Source organism: Coptis chinensis, chromosome 2, assembly GCF_015680905.1.
Source record: "Coptis chinensis isolate HL-2020 chromosome 2, ASM1568090v1, whole genome shotgun sequence".
Classification (NCBI taxonomy): domain Eukaryota; kingdom Viridiplantae; phylum Streptophyta; class Magnoliopsida; order Ranunculales; family Ranunculaceae; genus Coptis; species Coptis chinensis.
The window spans coordinates 44,993,419-45,015,620 of record NC_141457.1 but is presented as its reverse complement, the minus strand read 5'-3'; the positions used below and the strand labels follow the sequence as shown (position 1 = coordinate 45,015,620).

Genomic DNA, 22,202 nt, shown 5'->3' with positions numbered 1-22,202 from the left:
CTTGACACATCATCATTGAAAGTCAAAAAGTACAAAGCTCCCCCGTGGGACTTCACTTTCATAGGACCACATAAATCTGTGTGTACTAGCTCAAGGCATTCTCCTTTCTATAAGAAGGGAATCTTTGGAAATACACCATGTGTTGCTTTCCAACCAAACAATGAGTGCATCTATTTAAATGCGTACCTTTGATGTTTGGCAATGCCTTTTGCTTGGCAAGAACTTCCATGCCTTTTTCTCCCATATGACACAGTCTCTTATGCCATAGTTCGGAGGAAGCTTCTTCTTGTGCCGCATTTAACACTGTTTTACACAAACTAGCTTGTGTTTTATAAAGCGAGCAAGTTTTCTTCCCTTTAGCTACTACAATGGAATCTCTGCTCAGTTTCCATACTCTGTTACCAAACGAGTTTTGGAAGCCATCATCATCTAACTTCCCAACGGAAATTAGGCTTAGTCGAATGTCAGGGACATGTCTTATATCCTTGAGTGTCAAGGTGTAGTCGACATTGGTTTCTGCATGAACATCCCCAATGCCTCTTATCTTTGAGACTCCACTGTTACCCATCTTCACCTCACCAAAATCACCCGATTTGTAGGTAGTGAAGAAACTCTTTTGGGGTGTGACGTGGTAGGAAGCACCTGTATCTACCACCCACTATGTACCCTAGCATGAAATGCTCAAGCATAACACGTCACCATCTGACATAATACATACTTCATCTTCTGAAGCTATGGCTGTGACATCTCAACCGGTGGTGCTTTCTTTCAACTCTAACTTGTCTTAATGTACGGTACTAGTCTTCTCATCCCTCTCCAATTCTATGCATTCATACTTGAAGTGGCCATGGATACCACAATGATTACACGACAAGCCTTTTTTAGGAGATATGCTCGCTCTCCTAGATTTTCTTTTGTCATCACCTCTAGAATGAGATGGTTTTCTACTTTTGCATCTCTCTTGCTTTTCTGTAACAAGGATCTCTGAGTGACAGGAGCTATTCTGTGCGTCCTTTCTTGTCTTCTTGTAAAGGTCTTCTAATGTCTTCCACAGGATGAAAGCGATGGTCTCTTGTGATACAAGGTGGATTGCATTGTTGTCAATCCATTATCTAATGCACCCAATTGCTTTTTCATCAAGCGTCTTCCACTCAGCCGCGGCAATTGCGTCTGGTTTTACTCCTCCATTCTCAATGGGTTGTGCCAAGTCCTTACAATAGAGCAAGTCTTTCATCCTGACTTTCCAAATAGTGTAGTTACCTCTATTTAGACTAGTCATGCGAGTGTTTATAGAATGGTCCATCTCAACAAGCTATTTCAACTCAAACCTCCTCTCAAGAATTTTATCAAACACCTTCTGTGCAAGATTTGGATAACTATCTTCTATGATTAATCTAACCACGGCTCTGATACCACTTGTTGGGGGAAATGATACCAATCGATCCCCTCTAAGATAGCTTGAATGAACACTCTATACTCCAATCAAAAAATCTGAACTTTCACTACAACCAACCTAGCAAGCCCAACTCTCTAAGCAATCAGCAACTATCACAAACAAGTAATAATAATGCAAAGAAAGTAAAACATACCACAACACAAGATGTAACGTTGTTCGGCCAATGATACCTAATCCACAAGAGCAAATCATTTATAAGATTAGGAAGGAAGATTACAATCACTCCTCACAAGTCTCTCCAACACTTACTAGATCTCTCTTCTACAAATCTCTCTCCTTACAAGTTTTATCTCTTTGCAAGGGTTTTCTCTCAATTTTGGTTGCTCTCAAAATTGGTTTTCTCTCACTTTTGTGTTATACTAATATATAAGAGTATTTATAGACTCCCAAGTTCCAATTTGGTTTCCTAAAAGAATTAGAAACCCAAGTCTAATAGACAACTCCAATTGGTTTCCAAAACGAAACCAGTTTCCAATACTTCACGAGGTGAGGGACCCAACAGGTTTGCCCTGTTATATATCTCATTTTTTAGAAAAATATATTTCATTTCAAGGTACCGATACTCTAAAATATTACACAATAATGGTATTTACTAGACTCAACAATAATGGTTTTTATTAGACTAAAATATCAAAAATTGGGAGAGAGGTGGTGGCGGGTGTGGAATATACGTGGAAACCTTCTTTATGTGAAAATTGTAACAAATTTGGACATGCCACTGCCAAGTGCACTTCAAGAGTTAACAGAGTTTGGACAGCAAGAAACCAACAGGGAAAAGCTAGTGTTCTAACCTATGTGATCCCTACTCAAGTAAATGAAGCAACACTAGCAGTTCAAAAAAGAGGTAATGGTGTTACAAGTATGGAGGAACTTGTGGTGGTTACCCCTTAATTTGCTCTACCAAACACTAATCTTATGAGAAATGTGAGTACAACTCCTATAAGAGGATCAGCACCTCAATTGCAAAGACAAGAAAATATTGGAAAAGAAACAGAATGATCTATAACGACTACATCTTTTACCGAGATAAGGGTTGTTTCTGCACCTAGGATAATGCAAACTGTGAATGTGCCTACTGGTCATAGTAATATTCATTTGGTGTCGCCTGGAATGGTGGTATGCACTCACTCTGAGGTACCAGCAACTCAGTCGAATGAGGAAGATCAAGGGGACTGGATGAATGTGGTCGGCAATCACGCAACTACAACCAGTAGTTTTTAATCTTAGTGAGCAGTTACCATACAATAGAGGCCTTAATATGTATCAAGGCTTGATTGCTGAGGAAGAGGACTTGAATGATGACCTCTTAGGTTCAGAAGATGAGTTGTTTACAGATGACCCTCTCATGGCTCCTCCACTAGTGGTGACCACATCCAAAAAGCAGCAAAAACAAATGGCTGGTAAGAACAAAGTGGAAGAAGGTAAAGTTCGAGCGCGTTCTTCAGGTGAAGTAGAGCCTACTCTTTGCTATGATGAAGAAGGCGAAGTCACAAATTAAAAACAAAAGGATGAAGAATCTTGAGGACTGCACCAAAGAGTTTTGTGATGATACTCTAGGACTCACTTACTTGTGTTGTGCTTGTGGGTGTTTCTTCTGTGACTACGAGAAAGCGCAGTCTCATCTTTGGAAGGATCATCCTAAGATAGTGAAGCAAGTTATGGCCAGAAAGTAGGAGATGAGAGAGCATTCCTAGCACTACTTTTGTAAGGACCCTTTGTGGTATGTGTCGTGAGTATTCTCATGTATGTCAGGCTTGATGTCTATAGATCGATCTTGTAAGTCTTTGTGTACCTCCTTTTAATGATCTAACTCTTAGAGAGGCTTGTACGGTTCAACTTTTAATAAAACAGGTGGCGGTCTGCCTTAACCCCATAACCATTTCAAAAATATATATATCAAAAAATTTGAAATTAACAGTTTCTCAGGATATAGAAAGCTAGGCAGAAGTGTTTCCTATTATGCCTATAGTACTTGAACTCAAGACAGTATAAGGTAGCTGACCTAATACATACTAGAACTAAGATAATCATGTGTTAAAAAATAAAAAGAAGAAACACACATTCTCAATGTTCTCCCTGATGGCATACTTGGACGACCGCTGGCATATCTCTATGCTACATATCACCTCCACTAAAGCCTTGACTAAAATTAATTAATTAGCAAGGGCTTTCAAGTCCACATCTTTGGAAACAGATGATTTCCTAGGCTGCAGGCCTAGAAAGTTGAACGGCGCAAGGCCTTGTCTGGCCAAGGGATGTAGATCGACTGATCAACATGACGAGGTCTAATCAATGCATAATCAATTATATCTGGCCTGGTGGTGGCACCGATAATGAATACAGTTTTCTTTGCAAACATTCTATCCATTTCAATCAGAAGTTAATTGAGAACTCTATCAGCGGCACCACCTGAAGCTCCAACACTACCAGTAAAATATATTATTGCTAATGAAGAAGATAGTTTGGAGAGAAAGAGGATGCAGCCTTAGTTTCAGCCTTGTATTAGTCCGGTATATAGAAGAAAACAACAGGGTTTTGCATAATAAAAACTTCCTGAAAGAATTTGGGTAGGGGACGCTCCAGAACTCCCAATGGACCATTTGCCCCCTTTGAGAGATGTCCTCTTAGAACTATAACAACTCCCTCTGTCAGAGATAACAGTTCACATGTCAGCTGATAAGCTGATTATATATATGAAACACAAAATCATTCTGCCACTTTTTCCATAGAAGAATTTAGACAAACATGAGTTGCTATGAAATTTAGGTCATCAAAGAATAGAACACGTTGAGCATATTGATGTGCTTTGTCAAAAATTTCCCTCACATCAGCCACGTACTCTCTCCAACCACATGGTAGGCAGCTCAGGACCCTTGACACTAATAAACTTTGCTTGGCATTCATTTGCAATTACCTAATCCAGAAGTGTTTCACCACAACCGGAGGGGGGGAAGGCGCATAGAACAGAGCACCTTTTGAAGGAGACATACCAAACTTCTCAAAATTTTCAGGATTTCAACAGTCTATAATGAAAACAAGAAGAACCAATGATATAGATCAAATAGACAAAATAAATTTAAAAAATTACATAAAAGATAATGATAAAGAATTCGAAAAGAAATTACCTCTTGGAGCTCCCTCTCGACATTTTCATGACATCCAATATCTTCCCAGTTGACAATGGGCACCTCAAACAACCTGAAATACCTGATGAACGAAAAGCAAAAGTTCAAATTAACACTGGGAAAACACCCAAAGAGAAAGTAGATAGATCCAATTAGAAAGTGGAAATTCTAGTTGGAATTCTTTTAGTAAGTGTACTTTACACTTTCATGGGTGGGCTGGTCCCAGCTAGCATTAAGCACCTCCGTTGTCATCATCTTGCACGCTGACAATGCTGTGTGTATGAGCTTCGGATAGGTCAAACATGGTGGTGAGCTGGTCCAATCGCAGTGAATAACGGCATGAAGATTAAGTGAACAGGTACATTCTCAAAACCTTTTCCTTGATCTTGGTCATTAGATTCTCAAGGACTTATCTCAGTCGCCAAGGTACCCTTCCAGCAGTCAAAAGACTTGATGATATTGAAAGATTTATCAAAATCTCCTTCTGTAAGGGCGCTAGTGGCAGCCATAACGTAATGACGAACATTTTCAGTTGCGCAGCCGTAAATGTCTGTATCTGGCTTGCCTCGAGCAGCTTATGGATGTCTTGCTTATGACTTCCCCTTCAGCATCATCAGTGTTCGCTGCATATTAGGAACTTCCAGTAGAATACAAGTTCAACGAGCTCAAGATTTTATGAGCATGTGGTAACTGGTAAGGCTTTTGCTTCCTTTGTTCCAAAATTTGTTGATGGAAGCCAAAAACCTAATATTAGGACAATAAATACGTGTAGCGTACCCAAATTGCTTTTAATTTATAACTATCAAACAGACCAAGGAAACCAAAAATTCAAGATTCTAGCCTACAACAACAACAATTCAATATCTAGTAAACACAAAAAAAAAACACAAATCATCTCTTTTCAGGATGTATGTCTCTACAATGTCGTAGGAACTGAAGTCTAAAGTTACAATATCCGGCAACTCTTTCAAACCCTTGTTCCATCAGTCTTGAGAACTTTTTTTTTTTTGCTAAAGCAATCTTAAGTATTTCGTGATGTAAGAGCATATCTAGGTGGCTTCAAATTCAGTCGCATCCTTCAAATTTGAAGGAATACTTCGGAATTTTCCGGAATTCCAACTCTAGGTGGTAGTAAATTTGGTCGTATAAGCTGTTTGTTCGCATTCTTGTTCGCAAATTTGGCAATTTGGATGCGAATGTAGAGCGACATTGGTAATGTCGCGCGCCATTGCAAATATCGCCCCAATTTTTTTTTTTTTTTGAGTTTGACCAGCACCACATGCGAATAGTACTGTCGCGCGAGTTATTTTTTTTTACCTTTTCAATTTGGTGCGACAGTAAGAATGTCGCGTGAGTTTTTTTTTCAAAGGGGCGACATTGGTAATGTCGCGCAACAGTATCAATGTCGCGCAAGGTAGTCCTATTCCAAATTTGCAAATTATATTTGCGACCATCTAGAGTTGGTCAAAATTTGCGACCAGATTCTTCAAATTTGAAGAGTATACTACCACCACCTAAAGATGCAAATAATTATGTTTGTATTATGGTAAGCCCCCGTGGCTATATAAATGGGAGGCTATCGCAACCACATATATATTTCAGGTTTGATTGATATGAGATGTGCAAATGATTGGAGGAGTGTAGGAAGCCTACCTAGTAGGCTACTCATTCATAGTGACGCATACGACCCCATACCAGGATCACCACTTGGTCCTACTTTTCTTTTCTTTATTTTACAGTTTTTTTACTTGTATTTCCATCCTTTATCCCATCAGCCCACAGAACATTTTCAACGTAAAAAAACTCATAGAACAAATGAGATTTCAAATAAAGCACAAAAAGTTGAGATATTATAATTGAGAACCTTATTTCGTTGTAAGCGAGTGAAGTGTTGTCTACTTGTCTTCATTTGTTTCACTTACTCTCGTTTAAGAAACCTGCACCTCTGATGTCACTGTCCTTCTTGTTATCTGGAACTTCTTGTTCATCTTTGGGACTATCCAGAGAGATACTAAAGTATGGTCGTCCCACTCTTTACTCTCACTCCTTTTCCTCTGTTGATGCTACCATCTTATGACTTCTCTGATCTAATTTGTATTCCTTTAACAATCACAGGGGGAGTCTAAAGTGAGATTTTATATTGCATTTACATCAATACGCTCGAGAACCAAAGTAGTATTTGTTTTTAGCACACAAACATGGAACTTAACAATTTAATAAACTTTCGAAGATCAATTATGACTACAGGGTTGACCGTGAGCTTCTATAATCAAATTTACGTACTTCACAGAAACTAAACCACAATCTGCAGAAGGAACAAGGTAAGACATTGTACGCTGACTAGCTCCATACCATAAAAGTAGGAGGTGTTCCAGAGAACTTGAAGGATCAAAATTTTCTGGATTAAGCCGGCATGAATACACATTCTGGTTTCTAGAACATTATGTCTCCCAAGGATCTAAATATTTCATATCAAAACTAGCACTGACACAATGTTCAAAGCAAGGAGACTAACAATAATTAATCATAAGATGGTCCTGAAATCTCCAGCAGAGTCCTCAACCTTCCCCTGTGACATGGGGGCATTCCATCCAAATTATTCATGACTTCTTCCAGCAACGATAAACAACATTTTGGTCAACTAGGATACATGAGCCAGTAGCTATGTGACAATGTGAAGGCTATGCCGGTTCACAATTGCATGAAGCTCCACGATCAGATCATAATCTTGCTCACTATGATGTGCTCCTTGATCTTCGGGTGGTTAGCAGGTCTGCGCTAAGTGAACTATAACATGGATAAAAACTGAACAGGCAAATTCTCTGAGGTCACTACTTTGATCTTTGTCTTGAACATTTCAAGGATATCCCGGTTCCTGAGGAACCTCTAGCAATCGAAGGACTTGATTAAATTGAATGATTTCTGGAAATCTCCCTGGCCAAGGGCCGTAAAGGCAGCCATTATGCAATCACAAACATCTTCAGGGGAGGCTGTAAAGGTCTGTCTCTGACTCCCCTCAAACAGCTTACGGAATATGTCTTGCTTATGACTTTCCCTTTGGCATCATGAGTCTTCACTGCCATATTAGGAACTTCTAGAAGCATAGCACATATCAGATGGACAGCCTCGAAAAGATCCAAATTTATGTGCATGTGGTAAGGCATCTGACTCCTTGCTTCCATAATTTTTTGCTTTCCCATTCGAATTTTGGTAATTGCAGTTGCAATCTGAGACATCTTGATGAAGTAGCTTCTTTACACTTCCATCAGCATATAACTCAGAAAGGTAGCTGTGAGCTTCTATTATGAGTCCAGCTCTATTTGCACATAAACCAAGTTGTGCCATTGTCCTGTTGAAGAGTATTTTGGTTGAAGCGTCCATACGTTGAACCTTATCCTACAAGAGGCTAACCAAGAGTAAATCTCTTGATATGGAGAATTTGTCATTGATGGCATGGTGATACATAGAAAATAACATAGCAACATCCTTAGTCTCATCATCCCTGTGCTTGTTAATAAAAGCACGCAGCTCAGCCATCAATGCGCAGCCATTCTCCGGAAAAATGGGTCGTTGTTGTGCATGCTTGGAAATAATATAAGGTGTTGGCCACCAGTACTCTTGAACAGCTCCATCTTCTCTATCTTCTATCCATTCCACAAGTTTTCGCATCGCATCATAAGCCTCTCGGGGCTTATAGTGCAAATGTTCCATCATTCTCAGTGGAACAACTACAGCTTCCAGAAAATACTTTCCCTGTAGTTGTAAGTACATGAAAACCTTTTGAGAAAGAAGCAAGAGAACCGCGCGGCTCACAAACGCCCAACTTTCAGGTTTCGCTGATTTCAGACCAATACAAAATTTCAAAGTCACACGTGAATACAATTCAGGCAAATTTGCCGGCCAGATTCGTATCTTTCTATCCCAATTTATTCCCTTACTAGCATATCCTCAAACCCAAATTCTTCCACGGAATCATCTAGCACAGTGTTTAAATTCTCTTCAAGGATGTCGATTATGACAAGCATGTTTTGCACGCATTTTTCCCACACAGTGACCGGAACATGTCCATAAGGATGTCAACCTTTTGGGCTGGTGTTTTTTTGCAAACTCTGCCAACAATGTGAGTTGTTCTATCTCCTCAAGCAATGCTATTCATTTCCGAACCCTAGTAGCTACAAAAATACTGTCAAACATATCAAATGTAACAATCTTGCTAGGATCCTCAATTCCTCCTTCCAACTCTCCCCTTGGGGCTTCTCGTATTTTATCCCATTATCCTCATCTGTTTCCCAATCCGAATAGAATTCCCGATCCACATTCCGAATCACTACTTCATCTCCATTCACTTCATCATCAATCATTTCATCCTCCTCTTCGTTGGAATTATTTGTTTCATCGTCGCTAGAAAACCAAAAATCATTTTTCTCACATGATTAAAACTATGTATCAACAACAATTCTAAAATTTATTTCGACTTGAATTCACGCTCTCGTTTTTTTTTATAATTTGTCTTGAAAGTTAATCATAAAGAAACGGGAAAGGAAAGGGAATATAAGACTGATTTGTTTTCTCAAGGATACTTATATATATTATTTTTTTACTCTCGATGGTTTACAGACCTGGGTTTTTACGACATCCTTCTCATATGTTCTCCTTCTCGATTTTATACTTCTCTTTAATTATGGCGCTAGTATAGTAAACCACCTGGCATATTAATCCGGAATAGAAATAATCTCATTCCATATAGATACCAGTTTCACCTTTCAAAAATGGACTGTGAGACGTGCTTGGAAGTGCTGCTAGATTATGGTGATATTCCAATCCAAGAAATAGCTTTTGCAGGGAGGGAGACTATTTGGTCTTTTTAAGGAGCTGAACATTGAGCCACGGCGCACGAACAGGAGGAGCACGTTAGCATAGCTTGGATGGTGCACAAGGCGTATTAGACACGTGTTTCTTGCATGGGGAGGTACATTTTACGCTTTATTGAAAAACGCATAGAGTGATAAGAGGTTTACAGCAACCTAAGTAGATCAGAATATGCCCAAAGTAGTAAACTGGGGTAACTCGCCAAAATTTTGCCCAAACGAAACTATACAACGGAAGACGGATAAGAAATACATAAACAATCAACAAAATTCAACATAAAGAAAACGATTTTCCAACTTATATTATAAACAACTAGGATATGCCCGTGCCTACGGCCCGCCGAGATTTCGACGCGCCTGCTACGCTACTTCCGACAACTCATCGTGCCTTCGGTGCAAGACATATGCGTGCCTTTGGCACGAAACAACACGTCGCGCTTTCGACGCAAGCCGCCCGCCTGCCCGGCGGAAACAACCGTCACGCCTTCTTCGTAAAAAATGTCGCCTTCGCGCCGACGCGAAACAACTTCGTTCGCGGCGCAAGACCAACCCAATTGCCTATTTTCCATAAGCCCAATAACATCAATTGGGTCAGCCAATTGTGCAGTACCATGTCAAATTTGGAGGCCCAATAATTTATAAGCCCAGCCACAATTGTTGACTTTTGGATGCCTACCCCCACTATTACTATTTTTTTTTTAATTGAGCCTATGCTCATGTTTCTAAACCCATAAATAATTCAACTCATAAAAATTTTGTCCAATGTTGACTCTTTTTGTATGGGATGGGTGAGGTGAGAAAAACCTTTTAACTCACCCCATAAAAGTTTTTTAATTCACCCTTTATGATTTTTTAGTAGCTATAGTTAGGTGTGTCGACCACGTCTCACCTTATGACGTGGAATTTGTCCTCCCACTCGGTTCTGTTTTATTCATAGTTCTGATTCCGAACGGAACTCCATTTCGGTTTTCAAAAAAAACGGAATTCTAAATATAGTGTCGAAATAATCGAAATTACGAAAGAATTTGAAATTCCGAATATAATAGGGTCAAAATTTATTGAATTTCGGTTTTTGGATTTATCGGAATTCCGAAAATTCCGAAATCCCGAACTATGGTTTTATTAGATAAAGATTTTCTATTTCTCTGCATTTCAACTGTATTTGCCCACAAATAAACACGCATGCCAAGATCCCTAATAATGAAATCCATGGATTCTCATCATATGCTATCAAATAAGTTGGTCAACAACTACATAAGCCTACATATGTTAAGGCCTAATCAATTTCACATTTTCAGAAGAATTACCAAGGCAAACCGAATCTTTTTTTACTGGCACAGAAGTGGCAGAATAAAATATAGATTATTCACAAGTCTGAAAGAGAATCAGAATTTAGAATTTAGAATTTAGAAGAGTAACTGCAGTTAAATGATGCCATAAATAAACGAGAGTCTAAAAAAACAACATCAACCTTGCTTCAGATGATGTCCCAACCAAGCACAAAAAGTTTAAGGCTCTACGGAAGCCTAAACTACAGATAGTGTTAAACAAGGCAATAATATTAAATTTAATTGTACAGATCATCATCTTCAGCTCCAGTAGCAGCTGCAAATGGGTCAGTTGTAGTGGTCGCTGCTCCTGCATTATCTGCAAACCTAAACTCACTCCCAAAGCCTCTTGATTGTTGCAATGTCTGTGCAAAGGCCTGGTATTTGCGGATGTCAGCATCACTGACACTCCTCCTAGCATACTTCATAGACTCTTCAAAATGGGCAGCCTTGATCTCAGACACTTCATCATCAACATCCTCCTCCATCGCTTCTGGGTTCTCACTTCTCCCTTTCAATATCCTGCACCAACAAATACAAAACCAGTTAAATGTTAATTTGAAGAGGACATTTTTACATTGGAACAGTACATGCTATGTATTCAATATACAATTTGCATGCTTGCCTAGTTAGGTATATCATTTGTACACGTATATAATCATACTACACAGTGCCTCAACAACAAGGGGGGTCTGCGTATGAAATTTTCTTGAAATACCAGTTGCTAGGGATACAGATTTCAGCAGAAGCTCTTCACATACATTATGCCTATAATATTATGATTCTAGAATCCAGACCATTTAAGATAATGCAAGTACATAGTAGAAAGAAGCAATTCACACATCAAAAAGAAAGAAACTTACTTTCTCAATGTTCTCCCTGATGGCATACTTGCAAGCTCGCTGGCATATCTCTGTGATATCGGCTCCACTAAAGCCTTGAGTATACTTTGCAAGGGCATTCAAATCCACATCTTTAGAAACAGGGGACTTCCTGAGGCAGGCCTTGAAGATGGAAAGACGAGAGGCCTCATCTGGCAAAGGGATGTAGATCAACTGATCAAGACGGCCAGGTCTGAGCAATGCAGAATCAATTATATCAGGCCTGTTGGTAGCACCGATAATAAACACAGTTTTCTTTGCAGACATTCCATCCATTTCAGTCAGAAGTTGGTTCAAAACTCTATCAGCAGCACCTCCCGCATCACCAACACTACCCCCTCTCTGCCAGAGAATAGAAGTGTACACGTTAGCTGAGTACAAGTGAAATACAAAACATTCAGTGGTTTGTCATACAAGAATTTAAACAAATCTGTGTAGCAATTGAATCTAGTTCATCAAAGAATAGAACACATGGAGCAGATTGGCGGGCCTTGTCAAAAATTTCCCTCACATTGGCCTCACCCTCTCCAAACCACATAGTGAGCAGCTCGGGGCCCTTGACACTGATAAAATTCGCTTGGCATTCATTTGCAATTGCCTTAGCCAAAAGTGTTTTACCACAGCCAGGGGGGGCATAGAATAGAACACCTTTGGAAGGTGACATACCAAACTTCTCGAACTTTTCTGGATGCTCCACTGGATATTGCACAGTCTATATAAAAGGTAAAAACAAGAGTCAGTGATATAGATCATTAAAGAAGGGAAAAAAATAATATCTATAAATATATATTAATAAATTAAAAATAAAGAAAGAAAGAAAGAAAACAAGGTTCCAATATGAGATTACCTCTTGGAGCTCCCTCTTAACATTTTCAAGACCACCAATATCTTCCCAGTTGACATTGGGCACCTCAACAACCTGATCAATGAATGCATAAGTCAAAGTTAGTACTGAGAAAACCCCAATCAAAAACTAGTTTGAAAGACATTTATTGAGTGCACTTACTGTTTCATGCAAAGCAGAGGGATTGCTTGTCCCAAGGGCTGTCTTGAAGTGTTCATTCGTCACAGCCATGGAGTTGAGAATTTCAGCATCAATTGAATCATCTTCCAAGTCAATCACGTCCATCTTTTCTCTGATGCATTGAAGTGCAGATTCAGTGCAAAGAGCAGCGAGATCAGCCCCGACATACCCATGAGTATCCTTTGAAATCCTTTCTAAATCAACCTGTTTTTTTTGGAAAATGAAATTAGCTAAACAGTAAAGTGTATAGTATCAAGCAGAGAACGGAAGCTAGGTGGCTGACTTACGTCCTCAGAGATCTTCATGTTCTTTGTGTGAATGCGGAGAACCTCCAGACGTCCAATTTCATCTGGAACACCAATATCAATTTCCCTATCAAACCTCCCAAACCTTCTCAATGCAGGATCAATGTTGTTTGGTCGATTAGTCGCACCCATAACAATAACATGTGCTCGGGATTTCAATCCATCCATAAGCGTCAACAGTTGAGAAACAATCCTCCTTTCAACTTCTCCATTTGTCTTCTCTCTTTTGGGAGCTATTGAGTCTATCTCATCAATGAAAATTATGGATGGTGCATTCTTCTCAGCTTCCTCGAATGCCTTTCTTAGATTACTCTCACTCTCTCCAGCCAGCTTGGACATAATCTCAAGGCCATTGATGCAAAAAAAGAAGGCACCAGTTTCATTTGCAACAGCTCTGGCAATCAATGTCTTTCCAGAACCTGGTGGGCCATAAAGTAAAATACCCTTTGGGGGCTTAACACCGATTGACTTAAAAAGCTGGGGATGCCTGAGTGGTAGCTCCACTAACTCCCTAATCTGAGCCATCTGCTTTCTCACTCCACCAACATCATCTAATCTGTCTTCGTCCTCCCTTTTCACTGGTTCACCCTCGCAAAAGATCTCTGTGTCGGGAGAAACAACACAATACTCTGCTGGGTCAGTCTCAATAACCTTAAACTCAACACTTCTCATCCCACCTCTAACAAGGAAGAGATCACCTTTCCTCACTGGGCGATATGCCTCCAAGAAATAAGCTGCAAATCATTACATGTTAAGGTTGTCAGTACCTAGAAAACAAATTGCACTATGTTGAATCGATAACAGCAGACAGACGCAAACAATAGTATGAGAGCTACATTACCTGAAAAGAGAATTATCATCACTAATAACAATGCATAAAAAAAAGTAGTAACCAATTCAGAACTACCACAAACTAATTTGATTCCAATGTGTGTACTTTTTCCTCCTACTGGGACATTATAAGTTACATATTAATAAGCATGAATCGAGTGTCGTGAATTATTTTCAACCAGTAAGAGAACAGCCATATCACATATAGACATATAGTGGTAATCTGCAACATGTGTATGCTATAGGCACTGAGATACATGTTCAAAACCTAGTAAAACAGCTTCCATAATCAATATTTCTAATCCGAAGATGCAAGGGTGTTAGGATCTTTAATCAGTGAGTGTATTAACTTGTGCATAATGTGTCGACAAACAAGTGTGGTGCAGGCAGAAATTTCCTGCTAATTACTAAACCATGGTGATCAGGTAACTAATATCTCTTACAGACAAACTTAAAAGAGATTTTACATGAAATTTCAAAAGCATAATAAATCAGAAACATTAAATTTGAACCAAAAAATAATATATATCTTCAAATAGGAGAAGAAAGGTCTTACGTTTCAAATAGACGTCAAACAGGTTTCCAGTAAGTCCTTCAATAGTATCATGAACAGGAAGAATGTGAACACGCTTCCCATACTTAACATCAGGGCATTGGTGCACAGAAACAACATCACCAAGCCTAACTCTAAGATTAGATCGAACAACCTTGTTCATCCTAATCTTTGGCTCTTCACATGTTTCGTCAGCAAGAGCAATACAAATTGTATCCTTTCTTTTTTTTACCCTAAATGCCAAAAGAAAAAAACTAATCAATTTAACCAACATAAACATCATATCTGAATAATTTCATAATTTAACTTTGAAAAAGGTATAATCTTTCTTAGCTAGTAATGAAAACATATCAATCATGCAAAGATCAAAACTTTAATCATCAAAAACGAAATAAAAATATCACCTTGATTAAAAAAGTATCACCACGGAAAAGAGTCAATTTTTCCATAGTATCGGGATGCATAGAAACCACAGAATTATCATCATTAATTGCTTCATCAACAACCAATCTATTCGCCGCCTTTTTCCTTTCTAATATTGATGTACTAAAATCTCTCTTCGTCCCCTTTCTACACAAAATCAAATCAATCAATCAACTTTAAAAAAAAACAAAATCAACAACACAAAATAGATCGAAGACTTACGAGTCAGAGGATTCAGCTTGATTCGGATTACTCATCTTCAAATTTTAAAAGAGATTGAAAAACAGTGGAGAGAGAAAGTTTGAGGGATCTGGTGAAGTGATATGGAATTAAGAGTATTTATCTTTCGATCTGTTTCTTTCTTCTTTACAAAGAAAGGTCTTCTATTTTTGTTGGTTTTCGTATTACGTACTTCTATTTTAGTTTGAACTTGTGTTTCATCCTTACTATTCTGACTCTATTTTATAGAGTCAACCTCGTGTGCCTTGTGGAGTTAACATTAGGATTCTTCTAGAATTTGAATTGGGTTGAGATGGAGGCCCATTAGTTATAGCACAATGGGCTTTGAACCAGTCAAAGTCTGAAGTCTCTAGCTTGTGTGCCCTATCCACACAAAGGTAATTATACTTTATTTATAAATTAGAAATAGAAAAACTAATTGAAATATCATCAAATATATACATATACAAATTTTAAAACATAGATTTTGGCTGAAGGAATGAGCGCCAACTTGATTTAAAATAAGGGTAAATTCTTGAATCGGGCGTTGACTTAAAGAGTATAACAGAATAGCCCGTTGAATATGTCAGAGAAGATTTATTCCACTTCCGGACGTGGCCCCCACTTGATGATAATATGAATTACCCCTAATACCCTTCCACAATATTTATATATGAAGACATTGTATCTCATATGCATTTACATTATGTAGTGTTTTAACATTCAGATTTGGATAATCTGAAAATACATGTTTAACTAAACTAAATATGATCATAGTAAGACATTGTAGCTCACTTGTATGACATTATGTGCGTGGTGTTGTTAAATTTGTATTTAGATAACTTGAAAATACACGCTTAATATGGTTTTCATCCCTATTGCCACTATTGCTTGGTCTTTTTCCAATAATTCAAGACTCATCAAATATTCTCATCTACTACATGACTTTTTCACTAAAATTTGGCTTTCATTATTGAATAATTCATTATTTGGATAACCCGAAAATATACGCTTAACCTGAACTAAAATATGATCATAGTAAGACATTGTATCTCACATATGCGACATTATGTGGTGTTGTTAAATGACACGTTTAACCGAAATAAATATGATCATAGTAAGACATTATATCTCACATGTACGATATTATGTGGTGCTTTTAAATGACACATTTAATTGAACTAAATATGATCTTAGTAAGACATTGTATCTCTCGGCTTGCGACATTATATTATGCGTGGTGTTGTTAAATTAGCCTCATTCTAGCTATTTAAGGGCTCTTTTTCCGTAGCCTTTTAATATTCATTCTTGTTGTAGAAATTTATTCGAAAATAAACATAGAAACAATATAACAAGGAATTTAGACATTATATTGAATAATATGTTATAGGTGGAGGAATAGTTCACACCTAAGCACATAAAGTACTTGTCATCACGCCAAACACGGACATTAAATGACAAATAATCTACAAATCAAGTTCATAGTAACCAATCTCATCTAGGTTAGCATTAGAAATATATTAGCCCACACTACAAATCTACATTTATTATCAAAGGGTCGGGTCCGGGCGCGTTCTCATCACCATCATCACCCCTCTTTGGAGAGTGAATTTTGGCATTATATATCTTCTTTGCCTTAGAACAATAACACGCATAGAGAAAGTGGTGAGAAAGAGGACTCGTGAGAGAAAATAAGGAGAGAGAGGACGAAGGGTATAAACGTAACTATGTTTTTGTCAAAACAACTTTTTGTGTGGGGACCACATCCAAAATAGGATAGACATAGAAAGCGGGTTCGTGAGAGAAAATAAAGAGAGAAAGGACGAAGGGTATAAACGTAAATGTGTTTTTGTAAAAACTACTTTTTGTGTGAGGACCACGTCCAAAATGGGATTAAAACATCTCTGTATTTTCAACGGGCTAGAATGGAATGATCTTTTATTCAACGTCCGATCCAGCAATTCACCGTTAAAAGAACTATATAATTAATGATTTACACACCGTCACTGTGAAATGCGGGTTTAAAGTCTCAAATAGATAAGTCGTTGTTGTTAAATTTGTCCAAAATAGTTGAAGTAATTGTTTCTACCTATTATAATAATTTATAATTAATCTACAAAGTAATTGTTCTATTATATTCTATTACGTTACTATATAATCTAAAAGCATAATACAATCCACCTCATAATTCTCTCTCCTATGTGGACAGCTCAACCCTTCCCACAAAATTCCATGTCATATTTATTAGAAAGTCAATAAAAATGACGTGTGTACAATATCCCATAGAGTATCCCAGTTTATTAAGAATTTATTTTTAAAGAAATTTAGCTGATATTTTTTGAATCTTTTATTTTATTTTCTTTTCTTTTTTTTGGCAATCCTGTGTTTAGATGAGATCAGTAACTCTTTGATGTTGGCAGGGTTTGAGCCCCATACCCTTGTTAGCAATTCGCGAATCGAATTTTTGAAGAGCAAAACGTATAATACTTTCGAATGTTTGAAAGATTCGCAATAATTCACGATTTTTTGCCTTGAAACGAATAATACGTATTTTGCCGAATTTTTCAAAAATTTGGCTAAAAAATAAATAAGTAAATAAATAAATAAATAAAATTAGCTCCAGGGTATTGTGGTTTCTGATGGTCCTGGCTTCGGTGATTTACAGTGGCGTTTATCAACACTCCCATTACGTCTGGGTGGTTTAGGTATTTATTGTGCCACTGATGTCTCTACATTTGTTTTTGTGACATTCCGTTTTCAGACTTCTAAGCTTCAGGACCACATTCTTAGGAGTTGTGGTACAGTGCCTTTGGATGAGATTCTTGATGTTACTATCAGTGCATTGAGTCTCCGCCTACCTGATTTGACCTCAATTCTCTCGTTGCGAATGTTACCGTCCCCTCAAAACCACAAAACGTTTTGGCAGAAGCGTTCTACGATAAGATTGTTCCTGGTCTCGAGAGGGAGTTTGATTTATCTATTCGTCAAAAGGCAGTCATGGGATGCTTGCAGTCGAAACACGCAAAAAAAAATCTATTTGCTATTCCGATAGAGGGACTTGGATAGCGTATGTCGCCGGTGGAGTATCGTTATATTCTCCGATACCGTCTCATGATTCCTTTGTACTCTGGCAATGGTTTATGTCTTGTTTGCAAAAAGAGTAGATTGGATGCTTTCGGGGACCATATCATGCATCACATTGTCGACATTTTTCAGGTTTCAAATACCGACATGATCATGTCAGAGACATTTTATTTGATGCATTTTAGAGAGTTGGGTACAAGTGAAGAAAGAAGCTCATGTTAACTTTCTCACTAATCCGAATGAGGGAAGATCGACTATTCAATTCAGCCTGCAGATGTCTTGATTTACGGTTGGTCTGAGGGAAAACATGCATGTGTTGATATAACTGGAGTCTCTCTGTTGGTAGGGTTGGGGAATGGTGACTTTGAGGTGGGAGAAGCAGCTAAGAGAGCAGCGATAGGGAAGATGGTGAAGCATGAGGAAGCTTGCAGGGCTAACCAGCATTGTTTCATTCTATTTAGTTTCGACACTTTCGGTTTCTTGGAACAACAGTCTGCTGAGCTTCTCAAGAGACTTCATAAAGTTATGAACAGTAATGTTATGACAGTTGGTTCTAACGAGTTTGCTTTTAGAGGATAGGATTTGCTATTTAGAAATGCCTTGCGGCGCAGCTTGTTGCACACTTGTCCTAATTTTTTTTTTTTTGTAAAAAAAAAAATGAAAATTCGGTTGCGTTTTTATTATTTTTTTTGTATTTTATGTCTTCACTCTTACTTTAAGTCCCTCACTCTTACATTTTTAGTAATAAATTAATCCAAAAGTTTTTTGCTTTTATACTTTTTGGGCAATATTTAAATTGTCATGTCATAGTGTGTGTGTGTGTGTATTTTGAAATTTGAATGTTAATTTCAATTCAAGAACAAATAAATGAATGTACCTATGTGGACCATTCAATTGGTTTCAATGTTTTTGTAGCTAAATTGTTTAGATATGTTTATTATGTTGTAAAGAATGACAATTATTATTAATATTTACTAACATAATATCATGAATTTTTTACTTCTGAATTTTTGCAACCAAACGTTTAAAATGCGTATTAATTAAACACCGCATAATTGTTGTATTGCGAATTTTTGACCGTACCATTTTTTTGAATCACTGAATAATTCACGAATTATTCCTGTTTCAGCAAGTTTTGTCAAAACACACCAGTTGGGTCGGAAGTGATCTTTTCGAAAGAGATTGCGAAAGGGATGGTTGTTAGTGAGAGTTGAGATTGGACTTCTGTTTGAAGTTGCCTACGTACCCAAATGTTGTATTGTTTTGGGATCAAGTCTCGATTGCGTAGTTCTGGAGAATGACCAATATTAGATTTTATATGTCGGATTGGTGATAGTTACTTCCTTGTTCTCCAATATTCCAATCGTGGGATGAAGTTAGAAAACTTGCTGGAGAACCGTCACACGATCTGATGTTGATGGAAGTGAATCTTGAATGTGGACAAAGTTGTGAAAGTTGTGGACGAAGTTATGGAAGTTGATTGATTCGGTCAAACAACTTCCTCGCAAATGTTCAAGACACGTGTTTAATTGAATAGACTTTGTGTTATATGCGTAGGTAGGCTAAAAATTGAGTCTGAGCATGGGCTCTGAGTGTGGGATTTTTGGGCTCTGAGCATGGGCTTTATTGTAGATAAGCTCTGAGTATGGGCTCTGAGCGTGGGCTTTTTGGGCTCTGAGCATGAGCTTTATTGTAGATAAGCTCTGAGTATGGCCTCTGAGCGTGGGCTTTTTGGGCTTTGAGCATGGGCTTTATTGTAGATAAGCTCTGAGCGTAGACTTTTTGGGCTCTAAGCATGGACTTTATTATAGATAAGTTAAGGAAGTATGGGCTCGAAATGGGGCTTTTGGGCTCTGAGCATGAGCTTTATTGTAGGTAGGTAAGTAGGCTGGTTCTGAGCGTGGCCTCTGAGTGTGGGTTTGTATTGAATTGGGTTTTTATTGGGCCACATTTGTGGGGGCCAGAACATCGCCCTCTCTTTGTTACATGGGCAAAGCCTGTGTGGCAAAGAAGTATTTTTTTTTTGTACAAAGGTTCTGTTCAAGAGATCTCTTAACCAATTACAGGATTGATACATGCAGCGACATCTTAAGACTAGCACAAACTTACAAAAGATAATCATTATTGCTTACCAAGTAGTTCCAAACAATTATCAAGACCTACCCTTAGCTTTTCCTCCTCTTCCTCTTGTTGTTCTAATGTTTCATAGAGTGAAGAATTTGCGAAAACCGCAAATATAAGGAATGAAACCGATGAGCTCAAGCACCCAAGTACGACTAGAAGATCGATGGGTGATTGAAGCTCCCAACATCAATGCTTGCCTTAACATTGACATTGCAAAGTTACAAACATTTGTTGGGAACAACTCGACACAGTAAACATATAGCACGTCAAATGTTGTTGATGCTGCCATGAATCCCACCGCTTCTGCTGATAATTGAAGCCAACTTCCTTTTGATCCATTGTGCTCATTCACCCCTTCATTGTCCTTTCTAGAGAAGAAGATGCAGAAAGTGCATGAAACTCCAAATGAAAAAGTCGATGAAGAAAAAAAAGCAAACGACGGTGTATGAAGCTTAAGAGAACACTGCCAACAAAAACTGCTGGAATTTCCATTAGAGCATTTAGTGCAACTGTAAAGTATAAGTTGAAGTCCAAGAGTTCAACATTCAACTAAAATCCGTAATAAACAAATCCTACTCCAAAACCAGCAAGCATAAGTGTGATCATTCTCTTTGCGGCCTACTTTGTAGACCATATGCTCTTAGTAGTAGTGTTTGGTTCAACAAAAGGAACTGAGATAGCTAAGTTCTTCGGTAATTTCTTTCCATTGAGCTGTGCTAACTTGTTCAAAACTTCTATTGCTTCCTTTGTTCTTAAGCCAACGCGGTGACTCAAAAATCCAAGAGCCAGCGGCAATTCAATTTTACTAGAGACAGCGGCAAACTTTCTTTCTAAATGTTGATCAGCAACGTGTCCATAAAACACACAACCAGCGGCAATTCAATTCGAAGGGATCGGCAACTCATTTAGCGGTAATTCAAAGGGATCGGTTAGTACCAGCGGCAATTCAATTTGAAAGGATCGGCAGTAACAGCAGAAATTCATTTGAAGGGATTGGCAGCGGCAATTCAAAGTGATCCGCAAATCATATTTGATCATATTTGACAGCAATCATATTTGATCATATAGGAAACTGCTATATAGTTGATCGGCAAACTTATTTTGGATTAATTAGAAATAGAAAGTGAACGACAAAATTTGTTAATAAAATTGAACTTGTACTACTGTTAAATGGTCATAGGGATCGGCTACATATTTAAAGAAGAGTGGATAGTTTGCATGTGAGGGAGACGTGCTTAACTTAAATTGTGGATTTTTCCAAAATTGATAAGGAGAATAAAAAGAGGTTATAAAGGTGAGACTTAAACCAAGAAACCAATTGCTTTACGTTACTGTGTGTTGGAGTAGAGATAAAATGAGAACTTGCTGGGTTGGAGTTACATACTAAAAAGTCGAAGAGAAACTTGAGAGAGCAAAAAGGTTCGATCTTTTTTTCTTCGTCTGGCGACAGTTAAGTGTTCGAGACTTTTTTTTTTTATATATACTTAGTCCATTCTTTGCTTGGATTTCTCTTTTAATCAAAACCTGATATTTTTTGCTTAATGGAGAGAGTTTATAACTTGAAGAGGAGATGGGGTGATAAAGGGGATTTTAATATGAATAAGGTGGCGAAGGGTATTGATGTAAATAGTTTGAAAGCAAAGTATGATATTAGTGATGATATATCTATTGAGTATGTTGGAAGCGATATCGGCCAAAAGTGTGAAAAAGACGAGATAATTTTATTGTTTTCACATTTTTGGCTTGGTTGTAGCGTTCCATTTAGAAAATTAGTTTCTGAGTTATTAGCTCGGGAGATTACATCATTTACAATTATCTCCTGGCTATTGGGCTATCTTTGCCCGTGTAGTAAGGATTTGTAAGGTTTATCAAAGGAGTATGTCTTCAGACCTTTTGTTTGAGTTATTGAAGCATATGCGACAAAACAAGGCTTCTTTTAAAAGTTATACATTGGGATATCATAACCATCACAACCAGAATT

General features: G+C 37.9%; 1 long non-coding RNA gene and 3 pseudogenes across 2 annotated transcripts; all 4 read right to left on the bottom strand.

Moving 5' to 3' along the window:
* Positions 1–3,872: 3,872 nt before the first annotated feature.
* Positions 3,873–5,534, bottom strand: LOC147516204 (uncharacterized). Its single transcript, XR_015210976.1, has 2 exons — positions 4,582–5,534; positions 3,873–4,479 (listed from the first exon to the last, which is right to left on the bottom strand). It is a non-coding gene; the product is annotated as an uncharacterized LOC147516204 (long non-coding RNA).
* Positions 5,535–6,702: 1,168 nt separating this feature from the next.
* On the bottom strand, positions 6,703–9,695 carry LOC147516203 (eukaryotic translation initiation factor 3 subunit C pseudogene; annotated as a pseudogene).
* A 1,159-nt stretch (positions 9,696–10,854) lies between these two features.
* Positions 10,855–15,177, bottom strand: LOC147516202 (cell division control protein 48 homolog E-like; annotated as a pseudogene). Its single transcript, XR_015210975.1, has 9 exons — positions 15,017–15,177; positions 14,744–14,941; positions 14,375–14,604; positions 12,970–13,721; positions 12,665–12,886; positions 12,506–12,577; positions 12,085–12,370; positions 11,641–11,996; positions 10,855–11,299 (listed from the first exon to the last, which is right to left on the bottom strand). The product of XR_015210975.1 is annotated as a cell division control protein 48 homolog E-like (transcript).
* A 5,041-nt stretch (positions 15,178–20,218) lies between these two features.
* LOC147516201 (organic cation/carnitine transporter 1 pseudogene) lies at positions 20,219–21,259 on the bottom strand (annotated as a pseudogene).
* Between the last annotated feature and the right edge of the window lie 943 nt (positions 21,260–22,202).